This window comes from Dendrobates tinctorius, unplaced genomic scaffold (assembly GCF_039654945.1).
Source record: "Dendrobates tinctorius isolate UK_male_01 unplaced genomic scaffold, ASM3965494v1 ptg000044l, whole genome shotgun sequence".
NCBI lineage: Eukaryota > Metazoa > Chordata > Amphibia > Anura > Dendrobatidae > Dendrobates > Dendrobates tinctorius.
This window is the reverse complement of record NW_027361712.1, coordinates 27308006-27328783: the sequence shown is the minus strand read 5'-3', so window position 1 is coordinate 27328783 and position 20778 is coordinate 27308006.

Here is a 20778-nt window from a genome sequence, read left to right as displayed (position 1 = left end):
CATGAAGTCCCAGAAGGTGTCAGTCTCCACCAGCCTGAATGAGAGCATTTCAAGTGCCAGTAGTTTGGAAATGCCAGCATTCAGAGCCTGTGCTCGGGGATGGTTTACCGAGTATGGCCGCCTTTTCTCCCATGCTTGTGCTACCGATGGCTGCGGAGTGTCCTGGGAGTGTGAGGATGACTTGGAATGTGGTGCTGTGGGTGGAATGTCACAGGGTCTCCGGACAACAGTGCCAGAGGTTCTTCCTTGGCGATCCTGTGTGGAAGCCGAACCAGCTGTGTGTGAGCTGGAGGAAGAGGCCCCAACACGAGCTGAAGAGGTATTAGGTGGTGCTGTACGTTGGCCTACGTCTTCAGTGTGTCTGTGTAACTCCACCTCGTGCTTGGTCCGCACATGTTTCCACATATTAGTGGTATTGAGGTTGCTGACATTTTTCCCTCTTTTGACTCTCTGATGACACAGCTTGCATTTGACAAAGCAAATGTCATCTGCAATTGTGTCAAAAAAGGACCACACACTGCAAGTCTTGGGAGCGCCCATTTTGCCTTTTGAAAGTGGAATGCTCCTAACGGGTGCCAAAGAGGAGGCTACAGGCAGCCAAGTCTGCCCCCTCCCTCTCCCTCTGGTTTTGGCCGTTCGGGGAATCTCTTCCTCAGAGCTGCTCCCACCACCTTCCTGTTCCTCACGCCATGATGGGACAAGGACCTCATCATCTACACTCCCCTCTTCAAACACCTCCTTCTCCTTGGTTGTCTCCCCAGCACCGTACGCACCAGAAAGTGGTAACTGAGTCTCGTCATCATCTGATGCGTACTGAGGTCTGCTGACCATAGGCACTGGCACACCCGCATCTTCAGATTCAGAGGGACTAAGACGTTGCGCATCACTGCATACTCCCTCTTCTTCACATTCTGGAATGCTGCTTGGCTGGCCCCCTCTTTCCAAACCAACAGATTCTGAGAATAGAAGTAGAGACTGTGATGGCTCCTGTCCAGGGCTCTCTGACTGCCTGGGCACTTTGGCTGGTGGTGAAGAGACAGATGGTTGCTCTTCGGTGCTCTGGCCCTGAGAGGATGTGGAAGTAATAGAAGTCGATGCATTAGCTGCCATTCATTCGACAACGGCTTCAATTTGTTCCTCCCACTGCAGTGGGGTACGGTGAGGTCCTACAAAGCTGCGCATAAAGGACTGTTGCCTGCTAAAACTGGGGGATGCTGACTCACTAGTGCCAACAGCAGGCACAGAATCCCCACGTCCTCTCCCTGCAGAATCCCCACGTCCTTTCCTTGCAGAATCCCCACATCCTCTCCCTGCTGAAACTCCACGCCCACGGCCACCTGCCTTACTCCCTGCCTTCTTCATCTTGCTAGACTGAGAAAGATAGGCAGAAAAGTACAAAGGGGGGCCTTAGTGTGCTTATTCCTGAACAGCTGGTTATAGGTATAAGAAACACTAATTTTATGAAGTGTGTGTGTCGACTACACTTTAATGGGTGCTAATGTGGCCTACGCAACTTTCAAATGTAGTGTTTGGTGAACTTTGTTGTTTTTTTTTTGGGAAAAAAAACTAAAAGGATGTGACCAAAGATTTGAAAGTCAGAGTATCACCAACTTTCTGGAGCTATTAAAATGCAGGCAGGTAACCTACAATGCAAAAGATGAGGCTCCAAAAAAATTGGGTAATGCTAATCTGGCTGCAGCTGAAGGGCACAAGCCAGAAAAAGGCTCCTCTATCTTCTCCTATATAATGTTTGCAACCAACCAATGTAGATGGATATGGATGGATGCACACTAATAGGAGAAGAAAAAATGAGCTGCAATTAAAGAAAAATATGTGTGAGGCAGTGACGCACGCTGAGCGGCCTACAACCAGATGTAGCTGCAGGACACACTACTCAGCGTGAGCTGCACTCACACACAGTCAGAGACCTCTCAGACAGCCGTGAAGCTAAGTGGGCACTAGCACTGACAGGCTATAGAAAGGCTCTGCTGTGTACTCCTAGAGTGTTTGCAACCACCGTATATGGATACGGATGGATGCACACTAATAGGAGAAAAAATGAGCTGCAATAAAAGAAAAATGTGTGAGGCAGTGACAGGCTGAGCGGCCTACAACCAGACGTAGCTGCAGGACACACTACTCAGCGTGAGCTGCACTCACACACAGTCAGAGACCTCTCAGACAGCCGTGAACAGTGCAGCTAAGTGGGCACTAGCACTGAAAGGCTGCAGAAAGGCTCCGCTGTCTACTACTAGTGTTTGCAACCAACGTATATGGATACGGATGGAAGCACACTAGATAGAATTTTTTAAAAATAAGCAGCTCAAAAAGAAAAATATGTATGAGGCAGCAGTGAGGCTCGCTGGGTGGCCTACAACCAGACGTGGCTACAGGACCCACTCGACAGCGTGAGCTGCACTCACACAGCCCTTGCAGACAGCTGTGAACACTGCTGCTAGGGAAAAGAAAGCCACAGTGGTGGTTTATGTAGCCTGGGTAAAGCACAATATTGTTTTGAGAATCGCTATTTCTAACTGTCCCTCACAGTCTTTTCACAGCAGCCTGTCCCTAACTGAATTCACAGCAGAGTGACCAGAAATGGCGGCGGCGGTGGCTTTTATATTGCATCATGACATCATTTCAGCAGCCAATCACAGCCATGCCAATAATTAACATGCCTACATGCCTAACAGGATGTGCCCACACTTCTGAGGATTCTCATTGGCTGAATCAAAGCGAGCGGGCTGATAGCATTATGGGAACTTCCGATTCCGGTATCCGATATGAAAAAAGTATCGGAAGTCAGTATCGGAATTCCGATACAGCTAATATCGGCCGATACCCGATACTTGCGGTATCGGAAAGCTCAACACTAGTCACAACCATCTCATGTGTATATAATTTATATTTGTGACTCCCCCCACCATCCATAGTACAACAAAGCCTTCCGCCGCTATCAACATCCCAGAAACCACAATGCGTATCCCCAAGCATGTGGAATATAAAATATTATTGTTTTTTCATCTGCTCATGCGCAACGTCATGTTGTAGTGTCTAAGACACATGCGTTGCACCCAGTGTCAGACTGAAGAATATTGGGCCAACCAGAGAATTTGATTCTGAGAGCCCACCTTTCTCCCCCACTGAAGAGCTCCATAGCAACTGCAAGGTTTGCACTATGAACTCTCCTGAAGGAGAAGCCAGGGCCCACCGGAGAATTCTCCGGTTCTCTGGTGGGCCAGTCCAACCCTGGTTGCACCTATTGAAAGTAGCCTGACGCCATATTAATACAGGGCAAAGCCATTAAATCTGTATTATACATATTATCATAGAAAAAGTGTGCAAAATTAACCCCAAGTTCTAGTAACATAGTAACATAGTTAAATAGCTAGATGAAAAAGCAGTGAAACAGTTCAAATGCCGCATGGTAAAGTGCAAGGTAAATTTTATTAAGGATGAAAACAGCAGAACATGACTAAAAAGTGACATTGGCATGAAAAAGACAGACCGGGTGACAATGATTGCTCCGAAAAACATTATATTCATAAGAGTACATAATCATCTTAGGGTACCTCATGTAACTAAACATAAACAGTGCTCTCTTAAGGATATAGCCATAAAGTGAAGGAAAAAATTCCTGGCAGAGTAAAAGTAGAAAAGAGCAATGATGTGGAGGAACACTTACACAGTATAGGAGCAACCAGAGGGACCACGGTCGTACCTCAACGCGCGTTTCGGCAATTGTGCCTTCCTCAGGGATATCTTGAATCATGAATATCTTCAAATACGCATTTAAAAGGGAAGTACATATATTTTATTAAATTCACCTAAAACATATATAATACAATCAAATGAAGTCCCCTTGATAAAGGGCTGACAATTACATATTCAACAAAAAAGTAACACTAAAGGGAAAAGTTCCTGACCAAGAAAATGTATAATTTCAATAGAAATACATGTTGATGTAAAATGGTGTCAAATCCATTGCATGGTGGAGTAAGAGATGATTCACTATGTTTCACAAAACGCAAAATCTCAATGGAGACATACTTTTTGCGTTATCGTTTTTTCCTCCCCTTTTTCCCAGAGCCTTAACTTTTCTATATTTTGGTCAAATGGCCATGTGAGGTTTTGCGGAACAAGTTTTGTTTTTGAACGACACCATTGTTTTTAACGTATCATGTACTAGAAAATGGGAAAAAAATCCAAGTGCGATGAAATTGCAAAAAAAGTGCAATTCCACAGTTGTTGTTTTTTTTTTTTTTTACCATGGTCACTAAATGCTAAAACTGACCTGCCATTATGATTCTCCTGGTCATTACGAGTTCATAGACACCAAATATGTCTAGGTTCTTTTTTATTTAAGTGGTGAAAAAAAAATCCAAACTGTGGTTAAAAAAAAATATGGCGCCATTTACCGAGTCCAGTAGCGTCTCCATTTTTCATGATCTTGGGCAGGGTGAGGGCTTATTTTTTGCACCCCAAACTGATGTTTTTAATGATACTATTTTGGTGCAGATACATTCTCTTTATTGCCTGTTATTGCATATATATATATTGCATATTTGATTTTATTTTTATTGTTCTATATTGAATTGGGCGAAAGGGGGTGTGATTTGAACTTTTATACATTTTTTATTTTTTTAATGTTTTTGAAATTTTTTTTTACTTTTTGCATGCTTCAATAGTGTCCACTCGCCTGTGTGTAGCAGAAATGCTCACTTGCTATGAGCGTCAATCACCTGTAACCACCTTTCTATTGGTTAATCCCTTGAATAGCTAATCTTGACTTCCCTATGGACTATGTGGCCTTTATTAGCCCATTGTACCTATATGATATCGTAGTCTTGCTGGCTACCATGGCTTCATCACTTCTCATTATTAGTTTGCCAACTCCGCCTCACTTGCCATTATACTCCATGTGCACAACCTTAGGACCTCTGCAGAAAGGGTCCAGTATTTGTATAGGGTTACAAGTTAAAAACCTGAGCACTCCCTGGGACTTGCTAAGAACAGTGGCTAGTAACAAGACTGTGCATAAAAATCCCAATAATAGCTGCCAAATTCCACGCACAGTTCCTAACTGTTGTCTGCTTCTCTAAGTGATGAATCTATTATGTATTCTGAAGTTTTGGATAAAGAACTAGCGAGGATCATTATACTCAGTTACCAACCTCATAAACCTTGCTCTGGAGTAACTAGGATGACATTTGGCACTAGGCTCATGCTAATATGAATGTTTGACATATTTCTGTTAATGGTGTAATGTAAGCTATGCAGCTCTGCCCTGCTCCTCCTCCAACATTTAGCCATGGGCGATTACGTACCTCTTTGATGTGATACATTCAATGTCACAGCAGAGGGTGGGGGAGGGCACATTTTGTTATTGTACATTTTTACCTGTAAATCAATAATGCCCTAAGAGAAAGCTCGAAGAAAGGTCACGTTTTAGCTATGTTACGTTATTAATAAAGTATGTCTAAAGAACATAAATTAACCACTTAATGTCAAATTCCACCCCTTGTCCGTCATTGCTGAGGTGTGCTTGTGTGGAACAAAGATGGCATCTGCCTCTGACAACAGGAGCCAGAACTGAGCTCAGATCACTGCAGTTAACCATTTAAATGCTGCTGTCAATCTCGGGCAGTGGCATTTAAATGGAGCATTTGCAGGGCATCAATGGCTTGCCATGGCCGCCGGGTGCTTAACTCAGCCACACAGGCTGAGTTTCATAGTAGACGGCAATTCACATGATATGCCAAAATAACATTGTAATGCAATGTATAGTGTAAGTGGTCGGACAATCAAAGGTTCAAATCCCCTGAGGAGACAACAAAATACAGTAAGAAAACAGTTTAAAAAATATAAAAAAAATAAAAAAATTTGAATCACCTCTTTTTCCCACAATAAAAATAAAAAAATAAAAAAAATCTTGTTTAAAATTGCTGCAACTATTAAAATCCAGACTACAAAAATATAAATGTAATTAACCCATATGGTGAACACAGTAAAATGAAGAAAAAAATAGCAGAATTGTGTTTTATTCGATCTCTACACCTCCATAAAAATGCAATAAAAAGCAATCAAAATGTATGTATTCCAAACTGATATCAGGAAAACCATCAGTTGGTGTGCAAAAGCCAAGTCCTCTCGCATCTCTATTGAAAGAAATTTAAAAATGTTACTCTAAATTTTTTTAACCACTAAAGTAAAATAATATCTATGCAAATTTGCTATTGCCGTAAATGTACTAACCTGGAGAATCTTGCTTCCAGGTAATTTCTACCATAATAAACGTTGTAAAAACAAAACCCGAAGAACAATGACAGAATGGCATCTTTTGTTAATCATACACTTGCACTTGGATTTTTTTTCCTATTTTTCAGTATATTGTATGAAACGGACAGTCTCATTTGAAACGACACTGCCAAAGCCAGCTCTAACAGAGCTATGAAGATAGAAAGATAAACAAGCTATGGCTCATAGAAGAAGGGGAGGGAAAAATGAAAATGGAGAAAATGGAAAATTGTTGACAATTCTTTGGAATTATGAATTCAAAAGGTTTAACAATTTTTACCTACGAATTTAATTTGCAGTTATTCGATGCGCCATGAAGCATAATGCTATAAAGTGTCTAGTTGCTCTTAAAGATAATCTATCACCGAGTTTTTGCTGCCTCATCTGAGAGCTGCTTAATGTAGGAAAGCAATCCCTGATTCCAGTGATGCATCACTTAGTCTACTAGGTGAAAAAAATGTGACACAATCAGAGTTCTTAGATGTAGCATCTAGCAGAGCTCGGAAAGCTAACCCAGCCCACACCAGGCTCTATATGTATATTAAGGCCTCTTTCACACATCAGGTTTTCGCCGTCAGGCGCGATCCGGCGCTTTTGACAGAAACCGGATCCGGCGAAATGCAATGCCGGATCCGGTCTCCCCCCATTGACTTGCATTTGCGCCGGATCGCGCCGGATGGCCATGCGTTTCATCCGGTTTTCGCCGGATCCGGCAATGTGTCACGATTCGGTGTCTGGAAAAAACGGCTACTGTAACGTTTTTTGTCTCCGGCGAAAAAGCCGTACCCACCGGATCCGGCGCGTCCGGCTTTTTCACACAATGAAAGCCTATGAGTGCCGCAATGCGCCTGATCCGGCGAAAGCTGGATCCAGTGGCCGGATCCGGTTTTTTGGTCTGAGCATGCTCAGTAGCTCTGCCCACAAGACATATATAAAAGCAAGACAGTGGGACCCACAGCCACACCCAACATGCCACCCAAGAAAGCAACCAAGCGCAGCAGGAGAGGGCAGGATACCACTGCAGCACCATCAGCACCACCACCACCCCAAATGGAGCAGCAAATGGAACATGCTGAGGAGGGGAGGCCAGCAGCAGATGAGAGACGGTAATTATCAAATCCCCCATTCCTCCAAACTAGGGCTATTGAATATCAAGATATTCATTGGCCCTTTGTTTCTCTTTATTCAACAGCCGCCCAATAGATGCAGCAGCAGCAGCAATGGCAGCAGCTGGAACACCACCCACAGGCATGGAGTGTGGCCACCAGGAAGACAGCACATCATCTTCTGGGAGCCCTCCCTCGCATCGTCAGCGTTTGACGGTAAGTTTTTATTTCCAAAATCCATCATCTCTGTAATATATGTCTATTCATTGCCTTTTATTTCAAAACAGGATTCACAAGATGAAGAGGAGCTCCCAGAAGAAGAAGGAAGGGGTGGACAGACACTTGGAGTGGGCTCACAATTGGTAAGTTTTTTGCATCAAACGCAGAAACACAACATCACACTACACACAACACATAGAAAACAATGTTCTGCAGACCACACACAGCAAACAAATGCCTACATCCAAAGACATAACATTTTTTGTTTTCTTCTCTAGTCTTCCCAATCTGGTGCTCGGCCAAGAGGTCCTCGCAGTGCCTCCCAGGGTCGTCGGCGACAGCAACGCGGCGGTCACCAGCGTGTAAGTATAAATATTTTTGCTTTTTTTTTTGCACTTTTTATTTCATTTCTTTTGTGGAGGCTAATGATGTTATTTTTGTCTTTTTCTTTAACAGCCTTCACAGCGTGCTCCCGACTCTGACGGTGAGGATGGAGGACTCGATGTGGACCACCTCATCGATCTCGTCAGAGAAAGGGAGCCGCTCTGGAATATGGCTGACCGCCGCCACGCTGACCTTATCGTTACCCGACGACTCTGGGAGGAAATCTGTTCGCTCCTTGTGGGCCGCTGGGAGGACCTCGATGTTCGGGCCCAGATTAAAGAGCGTAAGTATATACAGTACCGGTTGCTTGATGTAAACCAGTGTTTCCCGAACTCCAGTCCTCGTGGTCCCCATGGATCATGTGTTCAGGATTTCTATTTACTATGGAAATCCTGAAAACATGACCCCTGGGGACCATGAGGACTGGAATTTGTGAAACACTGATGTTGTATACTAACCACTCCTTTCTCGTTTCAGGGAACAGAATTGTGAATCGGTGGCAGTCTGTGAGGGATCGTTTCAAGAAGGAGTTCAATAAAGAGATGCGGGCCCTGAGTGGATCTGGAGGACGCAGGAGCAAGTACAAGTACGCACAAGCCCTGTCGTTCCTCCGGGAAACAATGGTCACTAGAAGGTAAATATTACACACCACATGTGAAAAAAAATGTTAGATGTAACTTTTTTTTTTCAGCCAGGGCCATACCATGTCAGTATTTTAATTGTTTTTTTTTCTCTTTATTCCACAGCACGGTGAGCAGCACTCTGGAGCCTGCACGATTGGACCCTTCTGAGGCGATCCCTGAGGAGACCGGCACCGAGGGACACTTCGACCGCCCCGGTACATCTGCACCTTCCCAGCCTTCCCACACATTCGACCCATCTGTCCCATCCACCAGCACAGGAGCATCGTGGCCGCCTACATTACATGAAGCTGCTGGTGAGGAGATCGCTTTCCCTTTACCCCACCCTTCTGCCCCTGCCACCTCTAGTACACCTGCGGGTACTGGGCGGCAGCGGCAGAGGGGTCAGGAAAAGAGTTATGCGCCAGAGTTCTTGCATCTGAATGCATCTTTCCAGAACTGTCTAAAAGTCTTGTCAGAGCAAATCTCCGCAGGCTTTCAGCAGATCAACTCCAGCATTCTGGAGGTGAAGACACTTCTGCAAACCATGCATTCAGAAGCAAGATCTTCGCCAAACCACACCTTTTTCAGGTCTGTTGTGGAGCGCATGGCAACACTATCTCCTACCCAGCAGATGCATGTAATGCATTCGTGCCACGGTGCTCTACAGCAGGTTACCTCCCAACCTCCACCTCCCACCACTGTAGTTCCTCCACCTGCACCCCCTCCAGCCACTTTCTATCCTCCCCCTCCTATTACATCTGCACCCCCTCCAGCCACTTTCCATCCTCCCCCTCCTATTACATCTGCACCCCCTCCAGCAACTTTCCATCCTCCCCCTCCTATTACATACCAGCAACCTCACCAGTACCAGCAACCTTCCCAGTACCAGCAACCTCCCCAGTACCAGACATCTCCCCACTTCCAGCAACCTGCCCCGTACCAAACTCCTTCCCCGTACCAAACTCCTTCCCCGTACCAAACTCCTTCCCCATACAACTTTCCATCAACATCATCTGCTCCTACAGTCCCTGCCCAACCCTCCACTCCACCGCCCACCACCTCTTCTGCCTCCCACATGTCCACCCATTCTGTAGCTTTTTCCACACCATCACCTCTAACTGTTCCTTCCCCACCACGATCCCAGTCCTCTCTCCACACTCCCATTGTCGAAGTGTCCCGCAGCCCCTCCAGCAGTATTTCCACCCCACACTACACCGAGTTATAATGTTTTTTTTGTAATAAAAATGCCCATTTGGTTGGTTTCAAACCTTTATTAAAAAAGTTTTTTTAACTTTAAAAACAGTTTACACAAAAAAAAATATTTTAAATAAAAGTTAAATTATTGTTTACACTGGTTGTCTGTCATTTCTTTCTGCGGCGAAATATGTTTAAAAAAAAGGTTAAATACAGGGTATTTAAAAGGTAAAAAGGTATTCAAAACCAGGTATATAACTGTGGGTAAATTTTAGCTTTTTGCCACAGTTGTGTTCCTGGTTGTGTTTGAAGCAAAGTATTTCACCTGAAAAGTTGTGTTTATTGTTGGTGATTTCCTAACAATGTACACAACTTTTGTTAAAAGGTGAAATACTTTGCATAAAACACAACCAGGTACACACCTGTGGCCTAAAGCTAAAAATAGTAAGACCATGACAAGATAGCCAACTTTGGTTGGCAAAGGTATATACTGTTGGTCCAGAAGGTACACAAGTTTGGTTAGGGCACAAATCTTTCACACTCTGTCATCCTGCCAGTGTACTCTGCCTTGAGGTGACATAAAGTATAGTGCAAAATTGTCCCTCATTACTGAAACCGTCACAGAACTTCTAGTGGTAATATTTCCAATGACAACATCCATCTTCGCCAGTAACTTGCTCTTCTCTGCAACCTGCACTTTCTCCTCTACAACCTGTCAAAGAAGGGCTGTAGGAACATGCTATATATAGTTTTCCAGTAGCCAATCCCGTTCGGAAGGCCACAAGGGTCAATTTTAAAAACCAGATCCGGCGTAATCCGTCGAAAAACGGATAGAAAAACGGATGAACCGGATGAGACGGATCCGGTTTTCTGCCGGATCCGGCACATCAGGTTTTACAAAACATTTGCCGGATCCGGCATTCCGGCACGACGCCGGATCGCGCCTGACGCCGAAAACCTGATGTGTGAAAGTAGCCTAAAGAAAATGCACACTGAGAGTAGCAGTAATATATACTGTATATCACTATATAATGAGAAGGTCGCACAGAAAAATAAGTAACCATATATCAGATTTAGAATATGTAACTAGGGAGGAAGATGCCAAACAAAAGGTCCAAAAAAATGGAACTCGAAAAAATTAGAAAAATAGACTTTATTGAGACAAAAAATGGTAAAAGTGGCACTAAAAGCAAAAGAGTGTCTGCACTCTGTGTATATACTGTAGTATAATGATATACATACAATATAAAATGCTGTGACCAAATATAGGACACCATACAGATGTAGTGACAGTATAAGGTATAATCACACTAACCTTCCAAACATGGTTGGTAAAAGCATACACAAGGTATAATAATGTATAGACAGATGGTGAAAAAGTATAAATATATACAAAACAAACAATATATAGTATATATAAACCTATAAAGCACAATCAATGGTGCATCAGACAGGATAACGTATAGCCTGAGCCTTTGACCTGAGGAGGTATGACATAATATTCGGTCTGCAAGTAAAGAGATGCAGTGTAAAAAAGTACAGGATAATCATTTGCTGTACGGTAAATCTCCGAGTACTAAGATGTTATATATGATTCAAAGAGATGACTGAATGTGGGTGCCAACAGTTGATAGGATAATAAAAAGTTAATGCATACTGACACCTTTGTAAAAGTTAAGATGCATAGGAAAGAAGGTATGGAAAACCACTGAGATAATTAATGCCTATAAGACTGAATGTAGGAAAGTGGCATATATGTAAAAAACAAATAGAGGCACATGGAAGGGATATATACAAATAAGGTTACCTGGATGGTTAGAATTGTGAGTTCGGAATGCACCCTGATGCACGTTTCGGATCAAGCCCTTTGTCAGCACGCAGAAAAAAGGGACATGTTGAAGAAATGTGTATTTCAGCCCACATCTCCTGCTATTTTCACATTGCAGATCAAATTCCTGCTGACAGATTAACTTTAAAAGATGTTTGTAACGCTCTAAGACTTTTAGGACTGTATCCATCCCCATTCAAGCTCCTTAACACAATTATAGCCTTAGCAATGTCAAAGTAATGAGGGCCCGCGTGCAATATCTTTCTAAGGGCAATATTGTCAAAGTGTGTGCAGTGTAGCATGGCTTTAAGCTAATACTTATCTCTCTTTTCTTCACACAGGTATATACTGATCTGCTTGTGTAACATCTGTCAAGTGTGAACATCTCTCCTTGATATAGCAAGATTTCATATATAATATATACCAATGGTTCTTGTGTCTATTTGTAAATGTTCAACGGTTTCTCATTCACTTGATGTTTTGTGGTCTTTTCTGTCCAGCATCTGTGTTTATTTATCTTGCATAGTATTGCCTCCTCTGGTCTCTAGTTAGGTGATTGATTAATTAGGTAAACTGGTCCTAGATCATACCAGAGGCTTCCTATATATTCAGACCTGCCTTAGTGAGAGCAGGTGTGCTGGGTGCTCAGACACTCATATTTAAGTCACATGCTGTCCATTTCATTTCCTTGTGATCCTCCTTGAAATGGTTCTACTTCTTCATTGGAGTCGAGCATTTGTAAAGGCACACACTTGTCTATATAAGACCTCACAGATCACAGTGCATTTCAGACCAAATGAGAATCATGAGGTCAAAGGAACTGGCCAAAGAGCTCAGAGACATAACTGTGGCAAGGCACAGATCTGGCCAAGGTTACAAAAGAATGTCTGCAGTACTCAAGGTTCCTAAGAGCACAGTGGCCTCCATAGTCCTTAAATGGAAGGAGTTTGGGACCAGCAGAAGTCTTCCTAGACCTAGCCGTCAAGCCAAACTGAGCAATCGTGGAGGAAGAGCCTTGGTGACAAAGGTAAACAAGGACCCCAAGATCACTGTGGCTGAGCCCCACAGATGCAGTAGGGAGATGGGAGAAAGTTCCACAAAATCAACTATCACTGCAACCCTCCACCAGTCGGCCTTTATGGCAGATTGGCCTGACGGAAGCCTCTCCTCAGTGCAAGACATATGAAAGCCTGCAAAGAGTTTGCTAAAAAACACATGAAGGAACCCCAGACTATGAGAAATGAGATTCTCTGGTCTGTTGGGATGAAGATAGAACTTTTTGGTGATAATTCTAAGTGGTATGTGTGGAGAAATCCAGGCACTGCTCAACACCAGCCCAATACAATCCCAACAGTGAAACATGGTGGTGGCAGCATTATGCTATGGGGGGGGTTTTCTGCTGCAGGGACAGGATGACTGGTTGCAATTGAAGGAAACATGAATGTGGCCAAGTACAGAGATATCCTGGATGAAAACCTCTTCCAGAGTGCTCTGGACCTCAGACTTGGCCAAAGGTTCACCTTCCAACAAGATAATGACCCTAAGCACACAGCTAAAATAACAATGGAGTGGCTTCAGAACAACTCTGTGACCATTCTTGACTGGCCCAGCCAGAGCCCTGACCTAAACCCAATTGAGCCTCTCTGGAGAGACCTGAAAATGTCTGTCCACCAACGTTCACCTTCCAACCTTGTGTGAAAAACTTGTTGCATCATTTCCAAGAAGACTCATGTCTGTACTAGCTCAAAAGGGTGCTTCTACTCAAAACTAAGCAAGGGGTCTGAATACTTATGATCAAGTGATATTTCAGTTTTTCTTTTTCTTTAAATTTGCAAAAATTTCTACATTTCTACTGCTTTTTTCAGTCAAGATGGGGTGCAGAGTGTACATAAATGAGAAAAAATGAACTTTTTTGAATTTACCAAATGGCTGCAATGAAACAAAGAGTGATAAATGTAAAGGGGTCTGAATACTTTCCGTACCCACTGTATATGTCCCTGTTATCTGGGTCTTATTGACCTGGGAGGTGTCAGCAGATTCTGACAGCTGAAATCCATCACTAAGTGCCAGGGGCGTTCCCGTACTGCTCTCGGCACTTTAACCCCATAAATACTGCCATCTAACTCAATAGCATCATTTTGGGAGCAGGCAGAGGGATAACAGCCCCTCTGAACTTGGATTGTAGACTCTGTGACACCAAGCTTAGTCCCGATTGTTGCCAAGGTTGTCATGATGACATCTGGGTCACCTGAGTTAGTAAAATTTCTTAATCAAGATCAGCAACTTACCCTGTCAGTGCTGCGCTAACAGTTTGCCTAGCATAGGGATACTGCTGCATCCCCATGCTGTACAAGCGATCAGCCTGCAAAAAAATGTAAGTCCCACAGTGGGACAAAGAAAAAAAGTTTGAAAAAGTTAGAAAGAAGTTAAAAAACAATTGCAAAAATATTTAAACAAATAAAAAAATAATGAAAAAAGCTAAATATATTGTACACATGAATGAATATTTTAATAAAAAAACAAACAATAAAGGTACGTATACAGTTGAAACCAGAAGTTTACATACACTATATAAAAGGACACTCATGCATGTTTTTCTCAATATCTGACATGAAAACAGAATAAATCTTTATAAACAAAAAACAATCACCGCGCTATACTGAGGAAAAAGAGGATATATACGGTAAGTTGAATACTCACTTGCTGAATGAGTAGATGTGGAGCATATTCAAGAAACAGATGTGATGCAGATACTTTTCATCAGCTGACGGGCATGGCTATTGGAATAATAAATGCTAACGTTTAACACAGTGGGTATATAGTGTGCACTGGAAAGGTGCAGGATTTAAAAATACAGTACTTACTAGTCGCCCTGGGCAGTATTAATCACACCGTGGTACCAATATTCAGATTTTATTGCTAAATACTTGGCTAGTGGAGATGGCAGATTCAAAATTATGAATTAAAAATTAAAAATTAGAAATTGAAGTCTCTCAGTGTGGCAAAGAGAGAGTGCCAATATGATTTAATGACCCTTACTGGGTATTTGGGTGTATACCAAATGGCATGGTTAGGGATCAATTGGATCACTGGAGCCCCTTTGGTAGGGTTGTGGTGGTAATCAGAGACAGTCCACCTTGGTGGCACAACTGGAGCCGGTCTAGTGTGACACTGATGGCTATAAAATAATCCTCACAAGAGGGCAGTGTGACCGATAGGAAGCACTTACTTGTGCAGCCTGTTGCAGCTTGTTATCCACTGGATGGAGTGAAGGGGAAGGCTGCTGGGCAGTAGGAGAGCCCGCACGAGAAGAAGGGGGAGCGGGAGAACGCCAGTACCTCGCATGCTCCGGTCAGAAGCGACGCTGAGGACGCGGTGTGATAGGGGGCGGTGCTTCTGTGCTGTCACTCGGGAAGCTAGGAAGCAAGGACAGGCTCGTATGGCACAATCCGACGTGTTTCGAGGGATGTATTCCCTCTTCGTCAGGGCATGTACTGTATACCTAGCAGTCTGTCCTTATATACGGGCTCTCCTAATATTAATTAGTGCCCATAATTGGTGGCAATCAAGAGGCCCAATTGATCCATATATAATAGAATGGAGGCTCCATTTGCACCTCATTGTTTGGTGGTGATTGATTAAAAGCTGCCTTTGCTGATTGTTTATGCTTTATATTAAAATGTTCCAAGTGCCTTAGGGGTTACAGAGGAAAATGTAAATGAGGATGGATGTGGAATAAAGCTAATTGGCCTATTTTGTGAATTTGGAATATAAAATATACTTTTTATTGTGCATTGTTAAAACAGTATCAAAAAAATGAAATGAAAAAGATGAAAAAATGGATAATAGGTGTGAATGAGAAATAAAAATAAAAATAGATAAAAATACAATATGTATAAAAATAAAAATAATACAATCTTTATTAGGATTGAATTAAAACCGATGGAGTACATCTAATCCGTTTTATCTTAAGATTTGCTAAAAATACTGAAAATCACAGAATCACAGATACATAGCTAAAATAGATGCTTCGCTGGAGACGGAATTTTTTATTATTAATATTATTTAGTATGTATCTGTGAAATAGAATATATTAAAATAATATGAGCCCTGAATTAGTAATTAATTGTGTAATGCCTCACCAAGGATAAGAGGTAAAATGATAAAATAAAATAGAATAAAAATGATGGGGTTAAAATGCATAAAGCTCTATCTCATTACTTTTCTTTTTTAGGTCAATTAGGATTACCTTAATTATTAATATTTGCCAAATGCCAAAATTATGAGAGAGAAAGAATGATTTAAGACATTTTTATTACCTACTGCAAAGTCAAAAGTTTACATACATTTCATTAGTATTTGGTACCCTTGCTCTAAAACTGAATGAATTGGGTCAAACATTTGGGATTATCCTTCCACAAGCTTCTCACAATAGTTGGTCGGAATTTGGGCCATTCCTCCTGACAAAACTGGTGTAACTGGTCCAGGTTTGTAGGTTGTCGTGCTTGCACCTGCCTTTTCAGGTTTGCTCATAAATTTTCAATAGGATTGAGATCAGGGCTTTGTGATAGCCACTCCAAAATATTGACTTTGTTATCCTTAAGCCACTTTATTACCATTTTGGCATTATGCTTCGGTTCATTGTCCATTTGGAAGACCCATTTCCACCCAAGCATTAACTTCCTGGCTGATGTCTTAAGATGTTGCTTCAGTATTGCAACACAATCTTTTTTTCTCATAATGCCATCGATTTTGTAAAGTGCACCAGTCTCTCCAGCTGCAAAACAACCCCACAACATGATGCTGCCACCCCCATGTTTCACAGTTGGGTTGGTGTTCTTAGGCTTCCAAGCTTCTCCCTTTTTCCTCCAAATGTAACTATGGTCATTATGCCCAAAAAGTTATTGCAAACATTAATCTGGTTTTTCATGTTTCTTTTGGAGTAATGGCTTCTTCTTGGAAGAATGGCTTTTCAGCACATGTTGATACAGTACTCGTTTCACTGTGGACATTGACAGAATCTTACCAGCTTTGGTCATCATCTTCACAAGGTCTTCTGCTTTTGTCCTTGGGTTGATATGCATATGTTGGACTAAGACACATTCAGAACCCGTTTCCTTCCTGAGCGCATGATGGCTAGACATTCCCATCTTGTTTATACTTGTGTATAATTGTTTGTACAGATGAACAAGGCACCTTCAGGTATCTTGAAATTGTACCCAAGGATGAGCCAGACTTGTGCAAGTCCACAATCCTCTTCCTGATATTTTGGCTGATTTCTTGAGACTTTTCCATGATGCTACACAAAGAAGCAGTGTGTTTCAGGTGTGCATTAAAATACATCCACCAGTGTGTCAGTGTCACTCTAATTAACTCAGATGTTGCCAAAAAACTATCAGAAGCTTCAAAACACATGACATCATCATATGGGCAGTCTAGAATTGCTTAAAAGCATAGTAATCTTAGTGTATGTAAACTTTTGACTTTGCAGTAAATAATACAAATGCGTTTACATCATTCTCTCTCACTCATTATTCTGGCATTTGGTAAATATTAATAATTATGGTAATCCTAAGTGACCTAAAATGGGAAAGATTTATTCTAATTTCATGTCAGATATTGAGAAAAACATGCATGTGTCTTTTTATGTGTAGGTAAAACTATGGTTTGAAATGTATTTGGTATCTCCATGTCCAGAATGACCGGACCAATGAAACTGTACCCCAAGGGGTTAAACTCTTAGTGAATACCATAAAAAAAGTCAAAAACAGTGCTTAATCATCCTATCGCCGAACAAAAAGTGGAATAAAACGCAATAAAAAAGACGAATATAATTAAAAATGTTACTGCTGAAAACTTTATCTAGTCTTACAAAAAATAACCCATCATACAGCTCCATCAGAGGAAAACTAAAAAAAAAATTTATAGCTCTCAGAATAAAACGATGCAAAAATAATTTTTTCTATAGAATAGTTTTTATTGTGTAAAATAATAAATAATAATTTTATTTCTATAGCACCAACATATTCCGCTGCGCTTTACATTATAGAGAGGACAATGGACATTACAGCATAACAAACACAGATCAAAACAGATACCAAGAGGAATGAGGGCCCTGCTTGCAATCTTACAATCTATGAGGAAAAAGGGGAGACACAAAAAGGTCGATGGTAACAATTGTTTTCCTTGTTTGCACCAGCCATAGTGTAAGAAACAGGTGTTCATGTAATGCTGCATGAACCAGTTACCAGCCTGAGTATGTAACAGTACAGACACAGAGCGCTATTAAATGCATAATGAATATGAGAACATAATGCGAGGAGCCTGGTTATGGTAAAAATTTTGAATAGGTCACACAGGGATAGTTAGGTTAATGCATTCAGGCGGTAGGCCAGTCTGAACAAATGCGTTTTTAGGGCACGCTTAAAACAGTGGGGATTAATCATATTAAACTGGGTAGTGCATTACAAAGATTTGGCGCAGCACGTGAAATGTCTTCGAGATGGGAGTAGGAGGTTCTGATTATTGAGGATGTTAACCTCAGGTCATTAGCAGAACGGAGGGCACAGGTAGGGTGGTAGACTGAGATGAGGGAGGAGATAAAGGGTGCTGCTGAGCCATGGAGTGCTTTGTGGGTGGGGTAATACGTTTATATTGGATTCTGGAGTGGATGGGCAACCAGTGTAATGACTGGCACAAGGTAGAGGCATCAGTATAACAATTGGTGGGGAATATGATCCTGGCCGCAGCATTCAAGACAGATTGGAGAGGGGAGAGTTTGGTAAGAGGGAGACCGATTAGTAGAGAGTTACAATAGTCCAGAAGAGAATGAATAAGAGAAACGGTAAGAGTTTTTGCAGAGTTGAAAGTAAGAAAAGGTCGATTTCTAGAAATGTTTTTGCAGTGCAGATAACAAGAACAAGCCAGTGATCAGATGTGGGGGGAAAATGAAAGCTCGGAATCAAGTATAACCCTAAGACAGTGGCCATGTTCCTGGGGAGTAATGGTGGAACCACACATGGAAATGACAATGTTGGGCATAGGTAGGTTAGTAGAGGGAGGAAACAAGAGGAGTTCAGTTTTTGACAGGTTCAGTTTCAGATAGAGGGAGGACATGATGTTAGAGACAGCGGTAAGACAATCACTGGAGTTTTCTAAAAAGGCAGGTGTGATATCAGGAGAAGAAGTGTATAATTGGGTGTCATTAGCATAGAGATGGCACTGGAAACCAAATAAACTGATTGTTTGTCCAATAGGGGCAGTATACAAAGAGAATAGGAGGGGGCCTAGGACTGATCCTTGAGGAACCCCAACAGTGAGGGGAAGATGAGAGGAGGAAGAACCTGCAAAAGATACAGTGAAGGAGCGGTCAGAGAGATAGGAGGAGAACCAGGAGAGAACAGTGTCATTGAGGCTGATGGAGCAGAGCATAGTGAGGAGGAACTGATGATCCACAGTGTCAAATGCTGCGGAGAGATCCAAGAGAATTAGCATGGATTAGTGACCACTAGATTTAGCTGTTAGTATATCATTAGAGACTTTAGTAAGGGCAGTTTCAGTAGAGTGTAAAGAGCGGAAATCGGATTGTAGAGGGTCGAGAAGAGATTTATCTGAGAGATAGCAAATAAGATGGGTGTGGACCAAGAGTTCCAGGAGTTTAGAGATGAAGGGAAGATAAGAGACTATAGTTAGCGGCAAAGTTTCGGTCGAGGGATGTTTTTTACGTAATTGATGTATGATGGCATGCTTAAATGACTAGGGAAAGATACCGGAAGAGAGAGAGAGGTTGAATATTTTTGTTAGGTGAGTGGTGACAGCAGGGGAAAGGGACTGGAGGAGATGTGATGGAATAGGGTCACTGGTGCAAGTAGTAGGGCGAGAAGATGCAAGGAGCCTGGTCACTTCTTCTTCTGTGACTGGTTCAAAGTCAGAGAGTGAAATAGATGCAGTGGGGGAGGAAGGACAGTGCTTGGTATGAGGGGATTGGGAGTTAATTTACTGTCGGATATAGTCAATTTTTTCATTGAAATAATTGGCCAGATTGTTAGCACGGAGATCCGTGGTTGGGGTCTGCACTCTTAGGTTGAGTAGGGAATGAAAAGTGTCAAAGAGACATTTTGGGTTATTGGATAGTGAGCTTATGAGGGTGTTGAAATAGGTTTGTTTGGAGAGGTGAAGGGCAGTATTGTATGTTTTAAGCATAAACTTATAATGGATGAAATCTTCTGGTTAATTGGATTTTCTCCACAGACGTTCAGCGCACCTGGAGCGCCGCTGCAGGAAATGTGTTTGCAGCGTGTGCCACGGTTGTCACCATCTGTGCCTGATTGTTCTTTGTATATGAGGTGCAGTTTCATCCAGGGCCCTTCAGTGCAAAATCAGGACATGAGAGGGAGGAGACAGGGGTCAGTGATGACTGCACATTCTTCATAAGTTTCTGGTTGTTAATGGCCTGTATGTTTCTGTAAGTGTGGAAAGTGGGGGTTACCTGAGCGGGATGGCAGTTCTTGATAGAGAATTATAGAAGGTTGTGGTCAGAGAGCGGGAGAGGGAAGTTTGTGAAATCATCCACTGAGCAGAGGCGGGAGAAGACCAATTCGAGGGAGTCTCCATCTTCATGCGTAGGAGAGTTAGTAAGCTGTGAAAGGCAGAAGGAGGAAGTTAGAGATAAAAGGTGAGTAGCAGATGGGGAGAGGGGAAAAGCAATGGGGATGTTGAAATCACCCATGATGAGGGTGAGGATTCCACAGGAGAGAAAATGTGGAAGCTAGGTGGCAAAGTGATCCAGGAACTGATGGTAGGGGCACGGAGGATGATACACCACCACTTGCATGGAGAAGGGGATGTAGAGTCTGACAGCATGGACCTCAAAAGAAGGGAAGACAAGTGAAGGTACTTGAGGGGTAACCTGAAAGGTACATTTGGGTGATAGGAGCAGACCAACACCTCCACCTGCTCTGTTGCTCGATCTAGGAGTATGAGAGAAGTGTAGTCTACCATATGTGAGAGCAGCAGCAGGGCTCGTGTCTGACTGCTGGACCCAGGTTTCAGTAAGGGCCAGAAGGTTAAGGGAATCAGAAATGAAGAAGTCATGGATAAAGGGGAATTTATTACACACTGAGCGAGA